This window comes from Somniosus microcephalus, unplaced genomic scaffold (assembly GCF_052327205.1).
Source record: "Somniosus microcephalus isolate GS21.2 unplaced genomic scaffold, FLI_Smic_1.0 unresolved_chr4, whole genome shotgun sequence".
Lineage (NCBI taxonomy): Eukaryota > Metazoa > Chordata > Chondrichthyes > Squaliformes > Somniosidae > Somniosus > Somniosus microcephalus.
This window is the reverse complement of record NW_028225182.1, coordinates 51,427,452-51,444,421: the sequence shown is the minus strand read 5'-3', so window position 1 is coordinate 51,444,421 and position 16,970 is coordinate 51,427,452. Positions and strand designations below refer to the sequence as shown.

The following is a 16,970-nucleotide window of genomic DNA, read 5'->3' as shown; positions in this document are numbered from 1 at the left end:
CTGCCCCTCCGACAGTGCAGCGCTCCCTCAGTACTGCCCCTCCGACAGTGCGGCGCTCCCTCAGTACTGCCCCACCGACAGTGCGGCACTCCCTCAGTACTGCCCCTCCGACAGTGCGGCACTCCCTCAGTACTGCCCCTCCGACAGTGTGGCGCTCCCTCAGTACTGCCCCTCCGACAGTGCGGCGCTCCCTCAGTACTGCCCCTCCGACAGTGCAGCTCTCCCTCAGTACTGCCCCCCCGACAGTGCGGCGCTCCCTCAGTACTGCCCCTCCGATAGTGCGGTGCTCCCTCAGTACTGCCCCTCCGATAGTGCGGTGCTCCCTCAGTACTGCCCCTCCGACAGTGCGGCGCTCCCTCAGTACTGCCCCTCCGATAGTGCAGCACAGAGGTGCTGTATTTCGGATGAAATGTTAAACTGAGGCCCCGTCTGCTCTCTCAGGTGGGTGTAAAAGATCCCACGGCCACTATTTTGTAGAAGAGCAGGGGAGTTCTCCCCGGTGTCCTGGGGCCAATGTTTATCCTTCAACTAACATCCGTAAAAAAAAGCAAATGATCTGGTCATTACCACATTGTTGTTTGTGGGAGCTTGCTGTGCGCAAATTGGCGGCCGCTTTTCCTACATTACAACAGTGACCACACTTGGAAAAAAAGTACTTCATTGGCTGTAAAGTGCTTTGGGACGTCTGGGTGTTGTGAAAGGCGCTGGAGAAATGGGAGTCTTTCTTTCAAAGTTTTTTTTAATTCATTGATGGGATGTGGGCGTCGCTGGCTGGCTAGGCCTGCATTTAGTGCCCATCCCTAATTGCCCTTGAGAAGATGGTGGTGAGCCGCTTTCTTGAGCCGCTGCAGTCCATATGGTGTAGGTACACCCACAATGCTGTTAGGAAGGGAGTTCCAGGATTTTGGCCCAGCGACAGTGAAGGATCGGCGATACAGGTCCAAGTCAGGATGGTGTGTGGCTTGGAGGGGAACTTGTAGGTGGTGATCTTCCCATGCGTCTGCTGCCCTTGTCCTTCTAAGTGGTAGAGGTCGCGGTTTTGGAAGGTGCTGTTGAAGGAGCCTTGGCGAGTTGCTGCAGTGCATCTTGTAGATGGTACACACTGCAGTCACAGTGCGCCAGTGGTGGAGGGAGTGAATGTTGAAGGTGGTGGATGGGGTGCCAATCAAGCGGGCTGCTTTATCCTGGATGGTGTCGAGCTTCTTGAGTGTTGTTGGAGCTGCACTCATCCAGGCAAGTGGAGATTATTCCATCACACTCCTGACTTGTGCCTTGTAGATGGTGGAAAGGCTTTGGGGAGTCTGGAGGTGAGACACTTGCCGCAGAATTCCCAGCCTCTGGCCTGCTCTTGTAGCCACAGTATTTATATGGCTGGTCCAGTTCAGTTTCTGATCAATGGTAACCCCCAGGATGTTGATAGTGGGGGATTCAGTGATGGTAATGCCATTGAATGTCAAGGGGAGCTGGTTAGAGTCTCGCTTGTTGGAGATGGTCATTGCCTGGCACTTGTGTGGTGCGAATGTTACTTGCCACTTGTCAGCCCAAGTCTGAATGTTGTCCAGGTCTTGCTGCATATGGACACGACTGCGTCAGTATCTGATGAGTCTCGAATGGTGCTGAACAGTGTGCAATCATCAGCGAACATCCCCACTTCTGACCTTATGATGGAGGGAAGGTCATTGATGAAACAGTTGAAGATGGTTGGGCCTAGGGCACTGCCCTGAGGAACTCCTGCAGTGATGTCATGTGATTGAGATGAATGACCTCCAACAACCACAGCCAACTTCCTTTGTGCTAGGTATGATTCCAACCAATGGAGAGTTTTCCCCTTGATTCCCATTGACTTCAGTTTTGCTAGGGCTCCTTGATGCCACACTCGATCAAATGCTGCCTTGATGTCAAGGGCAGTCACTCTCACCTCACCTCTTGAGTTCAACTCTTTTGTCCATGTTTGGACCAAGGCTGTAATGAGGTCAGGAGCTGAGTGGCCCTGGCGGAACCCAAACTGGGCCTCAGTTAGCAGGTTATTGCTGAGTAAGTGCCGCTTGATAGCACTGTCAACGACACCTTCCATCACTTTGCTGATGATTGAGAGTAGACTGATGGGACAGTAATTGTCCGGGTCGGATTTGTCCTGCTTTTTGTAGACAGGACATACTTGGGCAATTTTCCACATTGCCGGGTAGATGCCAGTGTTGTAACTGTACTGGAACAGCTTGGCTAGGGGCACAGCTAGTTCTGGAGCACAAGTCTTCAGTACTATTGCCGGAATGTTGTCAGGGCCCATAGCCTTTGCAGTATCCAGTGTCTTCAGCCGTTTCTTGACATCACGTGGAGTGAACTGAATGGGCTGAAGACTGGCATCTGTGATGCTGGGGACCTCAGGAGGAGGCCGAGATGAATCATCCACTCGGCACCTTCTGGCTGAAGATAGTTGCAAATGCTTCAGCCTTGTCTTTTGCACTCACGTGCTGGGCTCCACCATCATTGAGGATGGGGATATTTTTGGAGCCTCCTGTTACAGATATTATTGTTACAGTACCTCGGGCCTGGAAAGGTGGTGAAGATCAGCCAAGGGTCCCTGGTCCTGACGACTATCCAGTGGTCTTGCTGGAAGGTGCTACTGTGTGGACTTTAGACGAGGAGAGGATCAGGCTTAGCTGTGATCTTCCCCCGCCACACCCCTCCCCACCACCATGAGAATAGTCTGAACTCTGCTGCCCCGTGTCCTAACTCGCACCGAGTCCCGTTCACCCATTGCCCCCCCCCTGTGCTCGCTGACCTACATTGGCTCCCGGTTAAGCAGCGCCTCGATTTCAAAATTCTCATCCTGGTGTTCAAATCCCTCCACGGGCCTCACCCGCCTCCCTATCTCTGTCACCTCCTCCAGCCCCACAACCCTCCGAGATCTCTGCGCTCCTCCAATTCTGGCCTCTTGCGCATCCCCCCGGTTTTCATCGTGGCGGCCGTGCCTTCAGCTGTCTAGGGCCCTAAGCTCTGGAATTCCCTCCCTAAACCTCTCCGCCTCTCTCTCCAGCTTAAAACCTACCTCTTTGACCAAGGTTTTGGTCATCCTGTCCTGATATCAACATTATGAGGCTCGGTGTCAAATTTTGTTTGATAATGCAGGAAGGATGTTCCCGATGGCGGGGGGAGTCCAGAACCAGGGGTCACAGTCTAAGGATAAGGGGTAAGCCATTTAGGACTGAGATGAGGAGGAATTTCTTCACCCAGAGAGTGGTGAACCTGTGGAATTCTCCACCAACGTCAGTGTTCTCGCTCAGGCCAACATCCCCAGCATCGAAGCTCTGACCACGCTCGATCAGCTCCGATGGACGGGTCACATCGTCCGCATGCCCGATACGAGACTCCCAAAACAAGCGCTCTACTCGGAGCTCCAACGCAGCAAGAGAGCCCCAGGTGGGCAGAGGAAATGCTTCAAGGACACCCTCAAAGCCTCCTTGAAAAAGTGCAACATCCCCCACCGACACCTGGGAATCCCTGGCCCAAGACCGCACAAAAGTGGAGGAGAAGCATCCGGGAAGACGCCGAACACCTCGAGTCTCTTCGCCGGGAGCAAGCGGAAGCCAAGCGCAGGCAGCGGAAGGAGCGCACGTCAACCCAAGCACCCCATCCACCCGCCCCTTCAACCACCATCTGCCCCACCTGTGACAGAGACTGTAGGTCCTGCATTGGACTCATCCGTCACCTGAGAACTCATTGTTAGTGTGGAAGCAAGTCATCCTTGGTCCCGAGGGACTGCCTAAGAGAGTACCCCGGCAAGGGTCAGCACCTGAGGACAGGAAAGGGGGGGTTGGGGGAAATGTGCCGGCAGGGGCCCAGCCTACCTGTGGTTGGTGGGTGTTCTGACTGCTGCGTGCAGTCCTTCCCCTTTTACCATGTGTGCTGGGTTTCCTGACTCAGACTGAATGTGTGACCGTGGACACTTCCCCCTTTTTAATGGCCCATTGGACATTATTGCTCGGCAAAGCTTGATTATTGCTCGGCAGACAACTTGTGGTTTGCACCATGGCAACACGATCATTTGTGCTTTATGCCATGGTCGTGCGTGCCTGATAAAGAAGGAACAAAGCACCTTTCACCACCACAGGACGTCCCAAGGCGCCTCACAGCCAATGAAGTACAGTTTTGAAGTGTGGTCACTGTTGTAATTTGGTAAACGCTCCTGCCAATTTACGCACAGCAAGCTCCCACAAACAGCAATGTGATAATGACCAGATCATCAGTTTTAGTGATGCTGGTTGAGGGATAAATATTGGCCCCAGGACACCGGCGAGAACTCCACTGTTCTTCTTCGAATAGTGGCCAAGGGATCCTTTACCTCCACCGAAGAGCAGACGGAGCCTCGGTTTAACGTATCGTCTGAAAGATGGCACCTCCGACAGTGAGGCACTCCCTCAGTACTGCCCCTCCGACAGTGCGGCGCTCCCTCACTACTGCCCCTCCGACAGTGCGGCGCTCCCTCAGTACTGCCCCTCCGACAGTGAGGCACTCCCTCAGTACTGCCCCTCCGACAGTGCAGCACTCCCTCAGTACTGACCCTCCGACAGCGCGGCACTCCCTCAGTACTGACCCTCCGACAGCGCGGCGCTCCCTCAGCACCGCCCCTCCGACAGCGCGGCGCTCCCTCAGCACCGCCCCTCCGACAGTGCGGCGCTCCCTCAGCACTGCCCCTCCGACAGCGCGGCGCTCCCTCAGCACTGCCCCTCCGACAGCGCGGCGCTCCCTCAGTACTGCCCCTCCGACAGTGCGGCGCTCCCTCAGTACTGCCCCTCCGACAGTGCGGCGCTCCCTCAGTACTGCCCCTCTGACAGTGCGGCGCTCCCTCAGCACCGACCCTCCGACAGTGCGGCGCTCCCTCAGCACCGACCCTCCGACAGTGCGGCGCTCCCTCAGTACTGCCCCTCTGACAGTGTGGCGCTCCCTCAGTACAGCCCCTCCGACAGTGCGGCGCTCCCTCAGTACTGCCCCTCCGACAGTGTGGCGCTCCCTCAGCACCGACCCTCCGACAGTGCGGCGCTCCCTCAGTACTGCCCCTCCGACAGGGCGGCGCTCCCTCAGTACTGCCCCTCCGACAGTGCAGCGCTCCCTCAGTACTGCCCCTCCCACAGTGCGGCGCTCCCTCAGTACTGCCCCTCCGACAGTGCAGCGCTCCCTCAGTACTGCCCCTCCGACAGTGTGGCGCTCCCTCAGTACTGTCCCTCCGACAGTGCGGCGCTCCCTCAGTACTGCCCCTCCGACAGTGCGGCGCTCCCTCAGTACTGCCCCTCCGACAGTGCGGCGCTCCCTCAGTACTGCCCCTCCGACAGGGCGGCGCTCCCTCAGTACTGCCCCTCCGACAGTGCAGCGCTCCCTCAGTACTGCCCCTCCCACAGTGCGGCGCTCCCTCAGTACTGCCCCTCCGACAGTGCAGCGCTCCCTCAGTACTGCCCCTCCGACAGTGTGGCGCTCCCTCAGTACTGTCCCTCCGACAGTGCGGCGCTCCCTCAGTACTGCCCCTCCGACAGTGCGGCGCTCCCTCAGTACTGCCCCTCCGACAGTGCGGCGCTCCCTCAGTACTGCCCCTCCGACAGTGCGGCGCTCCCTCAGTACTGCCCCTCCGACAGGGCGGCGCTCCCTCAGTACTGCCCCTCCGACAGTGCAGCGCTCCCTCAGTACTGCCCCTCCCACAGTGCGGCGCTCCCTCAGTACTGCCCCTCCGACAGTGCAGCGCTCCCTCAGTACTGCCCCTCCGACAGTGTGGCGCTCCCTCAGTACTGTCCCTCCGACAGTGCGGCGCTCCCTCAGTACTGCCCCTCCGACAGTGCGGCGCTCCCTCAGTACTGCCCCTCCGACAGTGCGGCGCTCCCTCAGTACTGCCCCTCCGACAGGGCGGCGCTCCCTCAGTACTGCCCCTCCGACAGTGCAGCGCTCCCTCAGTACTGCCCCTCCCACAGTGCGGCGCTCCCTCAGTACTGCCCCTCCGACAGTGCAGCGCTCCCTCAGTACTGCCCCTCCGACAGTGTGGCGCTCCCTCAGTACTGTCCCTCCGACAGTGCGGCGCTCCCTCAGTACTGCCCCTCCGACAGTGCGGCGCTCCCTCAGTACTGCCCCTCCGACAGTGCGGCGCTCCCTCAGTACTGCCCCTCCGACAGTGCGGCGCTCCCTCAGTACTGCCCCTCCGACAGTGCGGCGCTCCCTCAGCACTGCGCTGGGAGTGTCAGTGTGGATTTTTTGCGCTGAGGTCTCTGGAGTGGGACTTGAACCCATCCCCTTCTGGGCTAAGTGATGCACTGAGACCAGGATGAAACCTTGCTGTCTGCGTGCCTTGAGGGGCAGCAATTTTCCATTAGAATGTGGGGGGGAAAAATCTCCAACCCCCCCCAAAAAAATAAAAAAAATTCCCACCCAAAACCAAAAAAGAAGTCTCTTGCAGCAATTGCTGATGCTGAGAGCCTGGTTGCTAAATGCGCCCGCCCGAGTGGCTCTCGCCGTGAAACACAGAATCAACCGGCAAGAAATTCTGAGAAGCGGGCGCCGCCCACGCGGTGACGTCAGCCGGCGGGGCACGTGACGTCGGGCGGCCGAAGCGGACCCGACCATTGAGTTGAGGTTGAGGGGGGTGATCAGAAAGAATAGAAACCGTAGGGAACAAAAAGAAGGGGAAAAAGCGGGCGAAAGCTTTGGTTGCGGCTTGAATAAGAGAGAATGCCCGGGTTTTATTGAATGGCGCGGGCAGGAGGTGGGTTGAGCGGGGTTTGGGTTTGGTGGCAGGGTCTGACTCCCCCGCCGAGGTCGGGGAGTGGAGGATTCCGCCCCCTGTTCTGAGAAGTGGTTCACGAGCCGCTTCTGAGAAGCGAGTTTTTGCAGCAAAAAGGTGTCGCCGCCCGCAGCTTCTAGGAAACGCCGGCAAGTGACTGAATCTTTGAGAAATAAGGGCGAGGAGGGCGGCGGTGGTGTGAGGGGCCGGGGGACAGAGCCGCTTCCCCGGGGTCGGGAAACGCGCTCACTCTCTCTGTGTTTTTTGTGAATGGGGCCGCTCGATACATTGTAGCCGTGTCGGCCGATACAAAGTGTCCGCCGCTGGAGCGCCGCGACAGGCCGGGATTCCCCCCGGGTCCTGCCTCCTGCCTGTCTCCTGCCCGCTTCTGTTGGGGCTGCTGTTGAGGCTCCTGCCCTCTCCTCCTGGGGCTTCTGCTGGGTCTCCTGCCCGCTTCTATTGGGGCTGCTGTTGAGGCTCCTGCCCTCTCCTCCTGGGGCTTCTGCTGGGTCTCCTGCCCGCTTCTATTGGGGCTGCTGTTGAGGCTCCTGCCCTCTCCTCCTGGGGCTTCTGCTGGGGCTGCTGCCCGCTTCTGCTGGGGCTGCTGCTGGGGTTCCTGCCCGCCGCTGCTGGGGCTCCGGCTGATGTTTGCGGGCGCTGGCGGCTGTGATGGTGGCGGTTCTGTGGGGAGGTTCCGCGGTTCTGTTTGGTGATATGAGTGATCTGGATCCTGTTGGGCATATGTTGGTGTTTGCTTCTGTGGGGTTGTGTAGGGGGGTCTGGATTCTGTGGGGTTGTGTAGGGGAGGCTGGTTTCTGTGGGGTTGTGTAGGGGGGTCTGGATTCTGTGGGGTTGTGTCGGGGGGTCTGGATTCTGTGGGGTTGTGTCGGGCGGTCTGGATTCTGTGGGGTTGTGTGTGTGATCTGGATTCTGTGGGGTTGTGTGTGAGATCTGGATTCTGTGAGGTTGTGTGTGAGATCTGGATTCTGTGGGGTTGTGTGAGAGATCTGGATTCTGTGGGGTTGTGTCGGGAGATCTGGATTCTGTGGGGTTGTGTCGGGGATCTGGATTCTGTGGGGTTGTGTCGGGGGGTCTGGATTCTGTGGGGTTGTGTCGGGGAGTCTGGATTCTGTGGGGTTGTGTGTGAGATCTGGATTCTGTGGGGTTGTGTCGGGAGATCTGGATTCTGTGGGGTTGTGTCGGGGATCTGGATTCTGTGGGGTTGTGTCGGGGGGTCTGGATTCTGTGGGGTTGTGTCGGGGGGTCTGGATTCTGTGGGGGGTTGTGTCGGGGGGTCTGGATTCTGTGGGGGGTTGCGCGTGAGCTGGATTCTGTGGGGGGGTTGCGCGTGAGCTGGATTCTGTGGGGGGGTTGCGCGTGAGCTGGATTCTGTGGGGGGTTGCGCGTGAGCTGGATTCTGTGGGGGGGTTGCGCGTGAGCTGGATTCTGTGGGGGGGGTTGCGCGTGAGCTGGATTCTGTGGGGGGGTTGCGCGTGAGCTGGATTCTGTGGGGGGGTTGCGCGTGAGCTGGATTCTGTGGGGGGGTTGCGCGTGAGCTGGATTCTGTGGGGGGGGTTGCGCGTGAGCTGGATTCTGTGGGGGGGTTGCGCGTGAGCTGGATTCTGTGGGGGTTGCGCGTGAGCTGGATTCTGTGGGGTTGTGTCGGGGGGTCTGGATTCTGTGGGGGGTTGTGTCGGGGGGGTCTGGATTCTGTGGGGGGTTGCGGGGGGGTCTGGATTCTGTGGGGGGTTGCGCGTGAGCTGGATTCTGTGGGGGGGTTGCGCGTGAGCTGGATTCTGTGGGGGTTGCGCGTGAGCTGGATTCTGTGGGGTTGCGCTGGGGGACTGGGGTTGTATGATACTGCACTCTGAACTCTCTCGATTTATGGAACTGCCGGTGATCGGGTTGGGATCTACGGGTGTGTTGGCCGAAGAACTTGAATGGTGGTTTTTTTGAGTGTTGGGCTGCATGGGGTGGGGGGGGGCTCTGTTGGGATGTCTGTGCTTTGTGCTGGGTTCTGCGGGTCTGGGTTACGGGGAGGTGGGGGCTGCCAGGCCGGATTGCAGTGTGCTGCCGAATTGCGGTCACATCGAGGAGGAACTGAGCAGCCTGTCGCCCGCACGCGGATCCGATCGAGGAGTTACTACAATGAGTCAGAATATATTTAGAGACTTTCTGTCTTGTTATTTAACCAAATCCAGTTCCACTAATCGGGGGCGGCGGGGGGGAAAGAGAGAGTTTCAGTTCCCATTTGTGAAATTCAAACTAATTTCTTTTCCATCGAAGTAATGTGATAAGTTTGCCACTGTGACTGAGATTGTTTTTGCTCCTGTTTTGAAGAGCAGGAGGAGGAGGGTATGAGATTTGAGTGGGAACTTTCTGTCAACAATTTTTTTGGGGGGGGCAGGGGGGTGAAGAAAGAAAGAAAGACAGCGCCTTTCACGACCTCGGGACATCTCAATGCGCTTTACAGCCAATGAAGTACTGTTGTAATGCAGGAAACGTGGCAGCCATTTTGCACACAGCAAGCTCCCACAAACAGCAATGTGATGATGACCAGTTCATCTGTTTTTGTTATGTTGGTTGAGGGATTAATATTGGCCCCAGGACACCGGGGAGAACTCCCCGGCGCTCCCTCAGTACCGCCCCTCCGACAGTGCGGCGCTCCCTCAGTACCGCCCCTCCGACAGTGCGGCGCTCCCTCAGTACCGCCCCTCCGACAGTGCGGCGCTCCCTCAGTACCGCCCCTCCGACAGTGCGGCGCTCCCTCAGTACCGCCCCTCCGACAGTGCGGCGCTCCCTCAGTACCGCCCCTCCGACAGTGCGGCGCTCCCTCAGCACTGGCACCGGGAGCGTCAACCTGGATTACGTGCTCGAGTGATAGATACAAGAGCTGGAACTCTAATGTGAAAATATAACTAGTCACGCTGCCTGTGCGTGTCCTGTGTTCTCCCCTCTTCTCCTCCCCACCCCCAGCACCCTTGTTTCTCTGTCTGTCTGGTGCTGGTTTGACTGTTAAATCAGAGGCTGTGTTTTGCTCTGACTGTTGTGTTTGTGACTCAGGCTTATTTACGGAAAGCTCTCCTTGTGTTTACTGGAATCCTGGTCTCTCTTGAGTGCGTGTGCACGCTTTTCAGTGACAGATGCTTCTGAAGAGATGGCTTTAATGATTAATCTGTGAGTAATCTTCGCAGAGCAGAGGCAGAATTACTGGAAAGCATGAGGCCGAGATTGGCGCAGACTTTCAGCTCTGGGTTCACACAGAGAGAGAGAGAGAGAGAGACAGACTGACAAATAGAGCCCAGGGGAGGGAAGCTTTGCAATTGGGGCACACTCACTTACCTCGCCCTCCCTCACACTCGCTCACTTTCCCTCGCGCTCATGCATGCGCTCTCTCTCTCTCTCTCTCTCTCTCTCGAGCAGTGATACTCTGGGCAGCTTAGCAACATGACCGAGTTGTGCCTAAAATGATTTGCATTCTTGCTCACCGCTGAAGGTAGCGTTCCCCTCACCAGCGAGGGGAACAGCCGTCCTTTTTATATTGAATTACCGTCCCGAGCAAGTCAGGGTGCCAATAAACCCGAGCGCGTGGCGGAGGCAGGAGTTACGCAGTGTTTCTAATCAGTCCATCTCCACCCCCCCTTTCTTTCAGTCCTGGTTCTGCTTGCAATGCCTCCACTCTGAGGAAACCAAAACCACAAATGCTTTTTAAAAGAAATATCAAAGTTGAGAAGTTGTTGCATATTTCTGGAGGCGCTGATGAGGGAATTCCTAAAGAGAGATTTTGCATTTCCCCAGCGCCTTTCACAACCCCCGGACGTCCCAAAGCGCTTTACAGTACAGTGAAGTACTTTTTGAAGTGTGGTCACTGTTGTAATGTAGGAAACGCGGCAGCCAATTTGCGCACAGCAAGCTCCCACAAACAGCAACATGATAATGACCGGATCATCTGTTTTAGTGAGAGAACAACAGAAAATGCTGGAAATACTCGGCAGGCCAGGCAGCATCCGTGGAGAGAGAAACCAAGTTAACGTTTCGGGTCGTAGGCCCTTTTCGTCAGAACGGGAAAAAGCTGGAGATGTAACAGATATTACGCAGATGCAGAGACAGTGGGGTGGGGGGGGGGGTGTTTAGGAGGGGAGGAAAGAATTGAAAGCACGTACTGTGCTTATCTAAGAGGCAGGAAAGATAAAATGTTGCAAATGGGGATGCAGAATCGTACTGCATGAAAAATGGGGCCGAGGTTATGATCTGAAATTGTTGAACTCGATATTGAGTCCGGAAGGCTGTAAAGTGCCTAATCGGAAGATGAGGTGCTGTTCCTCGAGCTTTCGCTGAGCTTCCGTGGAACAATGCAAGAGCCCGAGGACGGAGAGGTCCGAGTGGAATGGGGCGGTGAATTAAAGTGACAGGCGACCGGAAGCTCGGGGTCACCCTTATGGACTGAACGGAGGTGTTCCGCAAAGCGGGTCGCCCAATCTGCGTTTGGTCTCCCCAATGTAGAGGAGACCACATCGTGAGCAGCGATGGGAAAGCAGTGGGAAGGGAGGAGGTGAAAGGGCATGTGTTGCATCTCCTGCGCAACACCTGCCCCTATACCTCCCCCCCCGTCCCACTGTCCAGGGCCCCAAACACCCCTTCCAGGTGAAACAGCGATTTACTTGTACCTCTTGCAATCTAGTATACTGTATTCGCTGCTCACGATGTGGTCTCCTCTACATTGGGGGGACGAAACGCAGATTGGGCGACCGCTTTGCGGAACACCTCCGTTCCGTCTGTAAGGGGGGCCCCGAGCGTCCAGTCACCTGTCACTTTAATTCACCGCTTCACTCCCACTCTGATCTCTCTGTCTCGGCCTCTTACACTGTTCCAATGAAGCTCAACATAAGCTCGAGGAACAGCACCTCATCTTTCGATTAGACACTTTACAGCCTGCCGGACTCAATATCGAGTTCAACAATTTCAGATAATGATCCCTGCCCCCATTTTTCATACTTTGTGATTTTTGCCATTCCCATTTGCAACATTTTATCTTTCCTGCCTCTTAGATAAGCACAATATGTGCTTTCGATTCCTTCCTCCCCTCCCACACCGCCCCCACTCTGTGTCTCTGCACCTGTTTAAAATCTGTTACATCTCCAGCTTTTTCCAGTTCTGATGAAGGGTCCCAGATCCGAAACGTAACTCTGTTTCTCTCTCCACGGATGTTGCCTGGCCTGCCGAGTATTTCCAGCATTTTCTGTTGTTATATCAGATTTCCAGCATCCGCTGTATTTTGCTATTGTATCTGTTTTTAGTGATGTTGTCTGAGGGATAAATATTGTCCTTGGGACACCGGGGAGCACTCCCCCTGCTCTTCTACAAATAATGCCCATGGATCTTTTACATCCACCCGAAAGAGCAGGTGGGGCCTCGGTTTAACGTCACATCCAAAAGACGGCATCTCCGACAGTGCGGCGCTCCCTCAGTACTGCCCCTCCGACAGTGCGGCGCTCCCTCAGTACTGCCCCTCTGACAGTGCGGTACTCCCTCAGTACTGCCCCTCCCACAGTGCGGCCGCTCCCCTCAGTGCGGCGCTCCCTCAGTACTGCCCCTCCGACAGTGCGGCGCTCCCTCAGTACTGCCCCTCCGACAGTGCGGCGCTCCCTCAGTACTGCCCCTCCGACAGTGCGGCGCTCCCTCAGTACTGCCCCTCCGACAGTGCGGCGCTCCCTCAGTACTGCCCCCTCCGACAGTGCGGCGCTCCCTCAGTACTGCCCCTCTGAAGGAGCGCTGCACTGTCGGAGGGGCAGTACTGAGGGAGTGCCGCACCATCAGAGGTGCCGTCTTTCGGATGAGACGTTAAACTGAGGTCCCATCTGCCCCCTCGGGTGGATGTAAAAGATTCCATGGCACTATTTCGAAGAGGATCAGGGGAAGTTCTCCCCGGTGTCCTGGGGCCAATATTTATCCCTCAACCAACATCACTAAAACAGATGATTTGGTGATTACCACATTGCTGTATCTGGGAGCTTGCTGTGCACAAATTGCCTGCCGCGTTTCCCACATTGCAACAGTGACCACACTTCAAAAGTACTTCATTGGCTGTGAAGCGCTTTGGGACGTCTCGAGGCCGTGAACGGTGATGTCGAAATGTCAGTTCTTATTTCTCTCTATCTGTTTTCTGATGTATGGTGTTGCTATCTTGGGCTGTCCCTCCATGTGTGGAGCAGTGAGAGTGTCTACAGTCTCTCGGTTAGAGCTTGAACCCCCTGGAGGACAAGCTACAGAGAGAGAGAGAGAGTGCGGTCTCTGCTTTCAGTGGTGTTGCGGTCAATGAGCTGTCTGAGCTGGCCAAAGCGAGATTGTTGACGGCAGCTCGTGTTCGTGTTTGACTATATATATATATAAATAAAAACGCTCACTGCTCGGTGGGGGTTGGGGGGGGGGGGGGAAGCAGACAGTGTCTGCGATGATTCGCCTAAAAGCCAGACAGTTCCGAGGACCAGCCCCTCGAGACACATCAAGAAGCAATGGACAGATGTAAACACAGCGCTGGTTGTGGTCACACCCAGCGGGGCCTTGTGCCCTCTGCTGGCCACTGATGTGAGCTACACCACGGCACACAATCTCCGCCCGCAGTGGCCGGGAGTTAAAGTTCGAGCCGTCCGCTCGCGCACATTCAGCGCGGTTCAGGAAAAAGCAACGCGGGAGCCATTTTTTTCTTCTCCTGATGCCGTTTTTATAAAAAGAAAAACGCGTTCAAAGATGTGAAGCAGTTGCATTTCCCAGAGCGCTTGACGGCAATCAAAGTGTTTTTTATGTTGAAGTGCAGTCGCTGTTGTAGCTTAGACAGCGGCATCGCGCACGGCGAGCAAGCTCCCACACACAGCGCTGTGATTTATGTCCAGATCACCTTTAACTGATGTTGGATGAGGGATAAATATTGGCCCAGAACTCGCCCTCCCCACCTTGTACGAAATAATGGCCGAGGGAACTTTTATATCCCCGAGAGGGTAGACGGGCCCTCAGTACTGCCCCTCCGACAGTGCGGCGTTCCCTCAGTACTGCCCCTCCGACAGTGCGGCGCACCCTCAGCACTCCCCCCTCCGACAGTGCGGCGCTCCCTCAGTACTGCCCCTCGACAGTGCGGCGCTCCCTCAGCACTTCCCCCTCCGACAGCGCGGCGCTCCCTCAGTACTCCCCCCTCCGACAGTGCGGTGCTCCCTCAGTACTGCCCACCTCCGACAGTGCGGTGCTCCCTCAGTACTGCCCTCCGACAGTGCGGTGCTCCCTCAGTACTGCCCCTCCGACAGTGCGGCGCTCCCTCAGTACTGCCCCTCCGACAGTGCGGCGCTCCCTCAGTACTGCCCCTCCGACAGTGCGGCGCACCCTCAGTGCTGCCCCTCCGACAGTGCGGCGCTCCCTCAGCACTCCCCCCTCCGACAGCGCAAGCGCTCCCTCAGTACTTGCCCCTCCGACAGTGCGGCGCTCCCTCAGTACTGCCCTCCGACGGTGCGGCGCTCCCTCAGTACAGCCCCTCCGACAGTGCGGCGCTCCCTCAGTACTGCCCCTCCGACAGTGCGGCGCTCCCTCAGTACTGCCCCTCCGACGGCGCGGCGCTCCCTCAGTACTGCCCCTCCGACAGCGCGGCGCTCCCTCAGTACTGCCCCTCCGACAGCGCGGCGCTCCCTCAGTACTGCCCCTCCGACAGTGCGGCGCTCCCTCAGTACTGCACCGGGAGTGTCGGCCTAGATTTCTGTTGCTCGAGTCTCTGGAGTGGGACTTGAACCCACAACCTTTTGACTCCGAGTTTAGAGTGCGACCCACTGGCTGACACTTTTTTGAAAATAATGTCGGGTCTCTGTCAATAAACGTCACTCAAATCAAAAGCTGAAAAACACCAGATATATGATTTTTGGGTCCTGGTACACCTAAAATCGTGGACCTAAATTTAAACCCGTGCAGAACTAGAGTAAATGCAGGAAACTTGTGGGTTTTTTGTTTTTGTTTGCCGGGGTGGGGGGACGGAATTATGTTAATGAGCCAAATGGGGCTTCGCCGGATGTAACTCTGGAGTGACGCAAATACCGAGGAAATTTGCGCTGTTTCCGGCGGTGTGGCGATGAAACCTGGCGGAACCCTGCTCTCGTGCTGAAACCGTCGGGAAATTCCGGGCTGTATTCTCCCCGTGATTTCCTATACCTTGTCGCTGTCCTCCCGATGGCACCGACTCTCCACGGGGGGACGGTGGGGGGGGTACGGGTCCCACAGTCATGGCCCCCCTCCTGCCCCGGGGCAGCCAGTGACCTTGTGCTCCCCCCCCCGTATCCTGTTATGAAGCCCAGCCCATTAACCCAGCCGCGGTGACTCAGCCCCTGAACAAAGGCTGGTGTGGAAACTGTTGGCAAAGGGCCGAGGTCTGGCTGATGAGTCGTTGCACCGGGGCTCGGTCTGGTTGAGTCTGGGATTCACCACAGAGGGCTGGTGACAGAACATCAGAAGCAGGAGTCGGCCACTCGAGCCTGCTCCGCCATTCAGTAAGATCATGGCTGATCATCGACCTCAACTCCACTTTCCCGCCCGATCCCCATATCGCTTGATTCACTTAATATTCAAAAATCTATCGATCTCTGTCTTGAATATACTCAACGACTGAGCCTCCACAGCCCTCTGGGGCAGAGAATTCCAAAGATTCACCGCCCCGAGTGAAGTAATTCCTCCTCATCTCAGTCCTAAAATGGCCGACCCCTTATTCTGAGACTGTGACCCCTGGTTCTAGACTCCCCAGCCCGGGGAAACATCCTCTCAGCATCGACCCTGTCAATCCCCCCTCAGAATCTTGTATGTTCCAATGAGATCACCTCTCATTCTTCTAAACCCCAGAGAGTATCGGCCCATTCTACACAATCTCTCCTCATAAGACAGCCCTCTCGTCCCAGGAATCAATCTAGTGAACCTTCGTTGCACCGCCTCCAAAGGCAAGTATATCTTTCCTCAGATAAGGAGACCAATTTTGAAGTGTGGTCACTGTTGCAATGTGGGAAACGCAGCAGCCAATTTGCGCACCAGCAAGATCCCACAAACAGCAACGTGATAATGACCAGATCATTTGGGGTTTTTTTTTTTTTTAGCGACGTGGTTGAGGGATAAATATTGACGAGGACACTGGGATAGCGAGCTGCAGGATCTTTTACACCCACCTGAGAGCGGCGCTCCCTCAGTGCTACCCCTCCGACAGTGCGGCGCTCCCTCCGTACCGCCCCTCCGACAGTGCGGCGCTCCCTCAGTGCCGCCCCTCCGACAGTGCGGCGCTCCCTCAGTGCTGCCCCTCCGACAGTGCGATGCTCCCTCAGTGCTGCCCCTCCGACAGTGCGGCGCTCCCTCAAGTGCTGCCCCTCCGACAGTGCGGCGCTCCCTCAGTGCTGCCCCTCCGACAGTGCGGCGCTCCCTCAGTGCTGCCCCTCCGACAGTGCGGCGCTCCCTCAGTACCGCCCCTCCGACAGTGCGAATCTCCCTCAGTGCCGCCCCTCCGACAGTGCGGCGCTCCCTCAGTACTGCCCCTCCGACAGTGCGGCGCTCCCTCAGTACTGCCCCTCCGACAGTGCGGCGCTCCCTCAGTGCTGCCCCTCCGACAGTGCGGCGCTCCCTCAGTGCTGCCCCTCCGACAGTGCGGCGTTCCCTCAGTGCTGCCCCTCCGACAGTGCGGCGCTCCCTCAGTGCTGCCCCTCCGACAGTGCGGCGTTCCCTCAGTGCTGCCCCTCCGACAGTGCGGCGCTCCCTCAGTGCTGCCCCTCCGACAGTGCGGCGCTGCCCCTCCGACAGTGCGGCGCTCCCTCAGTACTGCCCCTCCGACAGTGCGGTGCTCCCTCAGTACTGCCCCTCCGATAGTGCGGCGCTCCCTCAGTACTGCCCCTCCGACAGTGCGGCGCTCCCTCAGTACTGCCCCTCCGACAGTGCGGTGCTCCCTCAGCCTGGATTTTTGCGCTCGAGTTGCTGGAGTGGGACTCGAACCCACAACTTCTGAGAGAGAGAGAGTGCTGCCCACTGAGCCACAGCTGACGCTCCTCTCCCTCCGTCCCAGGGAACGAGTCACGATTGAGTGCAGGCCAAATAAATGAACGAGTGGACAGGTACAAGAACGATTCAAAAGGCGAAAGGAGCGTTGGCCTGTATCTCAAGGGGCTGTGTTACAAAGGGGGGGAAGTTATGTACAGCTACTGGTCAGACC

General features: G+C 57.2%; 1 protein-coding gene across 1 annotated transcript in view; it reads left to right on the top strand.

Moving 5' to 3' along the window:
* The first annotated feature begins 6,821 nt into the window (after positions 1–6,821).
* The window catches only part of LOC147091084 (B-cell CLL/lymphoma 6 member B protein-like), a 36,768-nt gene continuing 26,619 nt past the window's right edge, over positions 6,822–16,970 (top strand). The window contains exon 1 of the mRNA XM_085977540.1: positions 6,822–6,909. The gene's annotated coding sequence lies outside the window, so the exon portion shown is untranslated. The remainder of the gene's footprint in view (positions 6,910–16,970) is intronic.